The sequence below is a fragment of the Canis aureus genome, chromosome 34 (genome assembly GCF_053574225.1).
Source record: "Canis aureus isolate CA01 chromosome 34, VMU_Caureus_v.1.0, whole genome shotgun sequence".
Lineage (NCBI taxonomy): Eukaryota > Metazoa > Chordata > Mammalia > Carnivora > Canidae > Canis > Canis aureus.
The window spans coordinates 26,221,348-26,227,810 of record NC_135644.1 but is presented as its reverse complement, the minus strand read 5'-3'; positions in this window follow the sequence as shown (position 1 = coordinate 26,227,810).

The following is a 6,463-nucleotide window of genomic DNA, read 5'->3' as shown; positions in this document are numbered from 1 at the left end:
GGAGAGAGATGTTCCAAGCTCTAGACTTTCACTGACCTTTCAGAGTTAGCTGGCAGAAGCATCTTTTTTTTTTTTTTTTTAAGATTCTATTTATTTATTCATGAGAGACGCAGAGAGAGAGAGGCAGAGACACAGGCAGAGGGAGAAGCAGGCCCCATGCAGAGAGCCCAACATAGGACTCGATCCCAGGACCCCAGAATCACACCCTGGGCTGAAGGCAGAGGCTCCACCACTGAGCCACCCAGGCATCCCCCCACAGAAGTGTTTCTAAAAGTAAGATGTAATAAGCAAGATGAAAAAATCCTTATTCAAGTCAAATGAAAAAGATAAGGTAGAAAAATGCCAGAAATACAAATACATGTTGATACAGTAAGCCAACATACAAGTCCTCCAAATACCTGATATTAAGACTAAAAGGGAGCCTGGGGGTTCCCGGGTGGCTCAGTGGGTTGAGTGTCGGCCTTCAGCTCAGGTCATGATCCCCGGGTCCTGGGATCCAGCCCTGGATCTGGCTCCACAGGGACTCTGTTTCTCCCTCTCCCTCACCCCATGCACGGGCGCTCACTCACTCACTCTCTTTTGCTCACTCTCTCTCAAATAAATAAAATCTTTAAAAAAAAAAAAAAAAAAAGAAGAAGACTAAAAGGAACCTGAACTAAAAGAACACAGTGTGGTTCTAAGCCTTTTACTGTATTAAATATGAAAGCCAGTTCCCCACATTGCGTATTCTCTCCTCCCAAAGGGAAGCTGTGGGTCTCTCCTCTGGCACTTCATTTTCTATAGAGACAAGTTTTGTTTTCTATACCTAATAGCCTTCTTCAAAAGCAGAATGTCAGCTAAACTGCCGATCAAACTCAATACCCAGACAACCAGATTTTATGTGTCTCTTGACATAATTCAACAGAAGTGCACAATAACACCCCTGAAATATACTTGCCACATTTAAAAAAAAATCAAACTTGAAACAGAGCAAGCCTTTAGTTCTGAGCACCAATTTGTAGGAAATACAAGAGAACAGGAAAAACATGTTAAAAAGCAATATGACAAATCTAACAAAATCTAGAGTGTCTCAAGTTCTACAGGACTACAGACCCACCTTCTTAAACAATTGCAAGAAAAAAATAAGGGAGAGGAATCTATAGATTTAAAGGATTTAAGAGATGCACCAACCCAATGCAAAATGTACATGGGTTTGGATTCTGGTGTGAACAAACCATTTGTAACAAAAAACTTAGGAGACAATCAGGCAAATTTGAATACTGACTAAATATTTGATGATATTAAAAAATGACAGTGGATTTCGCTTAGAAGACGTAAGAGTAATATTTTAAAACAGTAACAACCATTATGGCAAAATTATAGAACACCAAGGATTTTGCATCTTAACAGTCTAAGAGGCAAGGGAAGTTTTGTGGGAGGGTAGAGGGTAGCAGGAGGAAGTTATAGATGAAAATGAAATAAAATTGGCCACGTGCAGACGATTGCTGGAGCTGGGTATTAGTGCGTGGAAGTTTGTTATGCTGTTCTCTCTATTTCTGTGTATGTTAGAAAATATCAGTAATGAAAGGTTTTTGTTTGGAGCGCCTGGGTAGCTCAGTCAGTTAAGTATCTGCCTTTAGCTCGGGTCATGATCTCTGGATCCTGGGATGAAGCTCCACAAAGGGCTCTGTGCTTAGCGCGGAGTCTGCTTCTCCTTCTCCCTTTGCCCCACTCATGTGTGCTCGCTCATAAATAAATAAATAAATAAATACATACATACATACATACATACATACATACATACATAAAATCAATCTTAAATTTTTTAAAAGGTTTTTGTCTAATGAATATGTAACAGCATTAAAAATAACTAAAGTTCTTCTAGAGGAGACTTTTTTTTAAGATTTTATTTATTTATTCGTGAGAGACACAGAGAGAGAGAGAGAGGCAGAGACACAGGCAGAGGGGGAAGCAGGCTCCCTGCAGGAGCCCGATGTGGGACTCCATCCCAGGACCCCAGGATCACACCCTGGGCCGAAGGCAGGCACTAAACCGCTGAGCCATCCAGGCATCCCAAAACAATTTAAGTCTTTATAGAAAGGCACTGGTGAAATAAATTCTGATCCATCCAGAAAATGGAAATCACTAAATAACAGTAAAGCATTTATGTATGATTAGGAAACTATCTTCAAGATATGCTATAACCATAAAACATTAGGTACATAATAATGTATGTACATATTATCATGTGTGTTATAAAAAGAAAAAAAATATATGTATGAATTTCTTCTTAATGCCTAAAATACCTTGGAAATTGATTATCTCAGTTCCCCTGGAAAGGGGACCTAGAGGTTCCTGGGGAGGCAATCAGAGGAGGAAGGGCATATAGATTCACTATATACCTTTTTGCATCTTTTGAGTTTTGAATTACATGAATATATTAACTGTTGAATGAATTAAAAATGTAACAATCTTCAGAGATGTTAAATTGACTAATTGTAGGAGACTTAAGACAGGGTGTTGCTGATACAGATACCAAAGTAAGTCCTTCAATGGGAGAGTTTTCCCAAAAGTAGGGTGGGACTTACAGAGGAAGAGGGGCCATCACATGACTACAGGACTCAGGATCCACATAAAGAGATCCTCAGGCTCAGAAATCCAGGCCGCTACCCCGTGCAGCAGTGCAAGGAGGCCCTCCCACAGGCAAATATGTCCTCGCCCTATAACATACCCAATACCCCACCTAGAGCACATGCAATGGGGAAACAGCAGAGAAAATACTGAATGAAATCAAAGGGGGAAAATAAAGCACTAAAATAAACTGATATAGACTAAAGAAAAAATTACAGCAAAAATGTCTGCTATGAATTTCCAGCTCTAGTTTTTCCTCCGACTGGAAAGGCAGGCAGGGCCCTGGGCAGGAGAGGAGGGAAGTCATCCCCAGAGTGGATCCAGTCAAACACTGACCCGTAAAAGCCTGGTGGCTGATGACCTTGCAAGGCCTCTCTTTCCCGAGGCCAGTCTGGCTACAGCTGGGACTCCTTTCGGAATCGTTGGTACCTGGACCTTTCTAGCACACGGAAAACGTATTCATCCCTGTGACATACCTGGTTTATTATGAGCATCTGCTGCTCAGGGTGTGCTGCTCTCGGGCTGTTTTCTTGTCCATGTCTTACACAGATTCCCAGTGTGACTTCTCAGATGCTTCATGAGTCAAGCTCTGGGATGATAATAAAGATTGTGCCAACAGTGGGTCAATAGCCACTTCCAATCATTGCTCTGCCATTTTACAACAGGTAACAACTCATTTGCCTCTCTTTATCTCCCTTTATGGCCTTTTCCCACCTGTAAAATAGGGTAAGTACATTTTTACTTTATAGGAGGTGGGGAAGGTAGGGGTTTGCAGAAATTAGTGTTTTTGCTAATCATCTCCAGTGTACTTCTACGAACAAGTGACTCTAACTGTCTTCTAAAGAAGATTATTTGTCTCTTTGCTCTAACACCCACCACGAAGCCTCCAAAGGCCAAGGCCAGAGAAAGTATCCTCTTCACTGTTTATCTTGTTATCAAGATCGGCTAATATCCAAGCTATGCTTATATGCCATCCTGCACACAGAATCCAGACTCTTTCATTGCTGGGTAGTCCCCTATCTGCAAAGGTGTCTGCCTGCATGATAACTCAGGGGAAAGCTCCCTACGTACACCTCTGAATTAGTACTGGATTCTTTGTTTTGGGTCTGGCAAATAGAGAAGACAGCAAAAGTTTGCTGCTAAATATTAGGAATTTAGGAGCACCTGAGTGGCTCAGTCAGTTAGGCATCCAACTCTTGATTTCTGCTGAGAGTTACGAGATTGAGCCCTGGCTTAAGGTTGTCTCTCTCCCTCTGACCCTACCTCTGCCCACTGGGTGTTTTCTCTCTCTCTCTCTCTCTCTCTCTCTCTCTCTCTCTCTCTCTCAAAAAAAAAAAAAAAAAAAAAGGGATCCCTGGGTGGCGCAGCGGTTTGGCGCCTGCCTTTGGCCCAGGGCGCGATCCTGGAGATCCGGGATCAAATCCCACGTCAGGCTCCCGGTGCATGGAGCCTGCTTCTCCCTCTGCCTGTGTCTCTGCCTCTCTCTCTCTCACTGTGTACCTATCATGAATAAATAAAAATTAAAAAAAAAAAAAAGTCCCTGGAAGAAAGGAAAATTCCAGTGTGAGGGGAGAGCATACTATATCTTTAAAACAAAGGAAGCGGGGACACCTGGGTGGCTCAGTGGCTGAGCATCTGCCTTCAGCTCAGGTCGTGATCCCACCTGGGATCGAGTCCCACATCGGGCTCCCTGCAAGGAGCCTGCTTCTCCCTCCGCCTATGTCTCTCATGAATAAATAAATAAAATCTTAAAAGAAAATAGAGGAAGCTGGTGACCCCAGGCAGGCCCTGGAAGCTCAGAGGCATCTTATATAACAGGGGACAGGGCCCCTTGAAGGGGGCTTCCCTCTAAGCCACCCCTGCACACAAGGGTCATCCTCTTCCTGGTTAGCTTTCTTGCCGCTAGACTGACCTGTATTTCTCATACTTTCAAAACCGGACGTTAGATTCTGTATATAATTAATGTTAAGAGAAAAAAAGCAAAATATGAAAATGAAATGCACAGTGCGAAACTGTGATGGTATGAAGAAGCTAATAATGGCTACCCAAACAAATTAAAAGAAGAAAGTACTATGATGAAAGTGTTGTATGATTTTAAAACATTATTAATGTCTTTACTGTTATATTGTCCTTTCACTTAAAAGACAAAAAGCTATCCGGCAACTTCACTGTCATGAGAAGCCATTTTATTAGGCTTTTAGCATTACTAAGCACAATTTCAAATACTTTGGTCCTTGCAGAACCACTCTCCCATTACAGTTAACTAGACCAATATCCCTCTTAAAATGAGGTTTATAAGCCTATTTAAAGGGTAATAACACGTTGCCTTTTTTGGATGAGGCTTTCATCCTGATGGAAGCTCTAGTCAATCTTCAAAGTAAAGAATCCAGGCTATCCTCACCTCACAGCCTGCAAAACAGCCCAGGGATTTTAATGACTTCTGTACGATAGAGCAAGGGGGGATCCCACCACCCTGAGGGGCTGCCCCATGGTGGTACACCTGCACCAAGTGAGTAGAATTGGGACTCCAGACCTGTTGCTGTGGAAGCAGAGATGGTGTCAGAGTGGGGAGGAACATGCTGGAAGAGGCCTGGAAGGAAAAACATGTGGGCCTCATTTTCCCATTTCCCTTCTTCTTCTCATGTTTCTACAGTAAAATAGGTCGGTTGTCTCTCTGTAGATTATGCCTCCTTTACATACCCCCATTTACAGGGCTGTTAATGACTTGGGGATATTTTCTATTTGGGGGTAGAAGGAAACCAAAGTTAGCACACTGCCTATTCATCGGTGAGGCTCATGTTAAATATGCAGGATTGGGGACCACCTGGGTGAGTCAGTCAGTTAAGCATCTCTTGATTTCGACTCAGGTCGTGATCTCACGGTTGTGGGATTGAGCCCCAAGTCAGGCTCTGTGTTCAGCAGGGAATCTACTTGAGATTCTCTCTCCTTCTCTCTCTCCCCCTCCCCCTGCCTGAGCTCTCTTTCTCTCTCTCAAATAAATAAAATCTTTAAGATATATATATATAGGGTTGGGAAGGATAGAATAGAGAGGGGATGCACTAAGGATTCTAATTACTTACACCCCTCACATTTCCTTGGTTATCCCTCCTTCACCGTCACCTCCTGGACACCACCACTCCTCTTATCTTGGATCACAGGGGTCCTACTTGGATTTCAGGAGCACACATTCTAAAGGTTTTTTTATTCAGAGCTGTGAGAATAATGGTTTTCATAATGAAAATGTTGCCTATTAACTTGCCCTCCAGAAGGTCACAACACAAATCCATTGTTGAAGGCCTCGCTCATGAATGAGGTGAAATAATTCTACTCAACATTACTTCATGGTAAAATAAACATTTGCTCAGAAGAAGCCTTCCTTGCCTGGACATGCATTATATTCTGGTCCCATCAGGCAGCCCTCAGGGCAGCCTCTTCTAAGAGATGGCTGCCCTTTGATGCCTTCCTGGCCTCCTGGACCTTGCAGAAATAGAAGCCAATCATACATCTAGGTTTTATGCTCCAGACCTGTGCGCCATCCAATAAATAGCCACAAACCACATGTAGTTATTTATATTAATATTTAATTTTTAATTAAAATTATGTAATTACTTAATTTTCATCAAATTTAAAATTTGATTTCTCCATTGCACGAGCCACATTTCAAGCACCCAAATCAAAGGGTGGTATGTGGCTGCCATATTGGTCTGAGCAGATATAGAACATTTCTATCATCACAGAAATTTCTGTGGTTAAACCAGTCTCCCCACCCTCTCCTCTGGCAATCAAATCTAATTTCTTTTCCTGTAGTTTTGACTTTTCACGAATGTCTTACAAATGGAGTTGTAACTGGCTT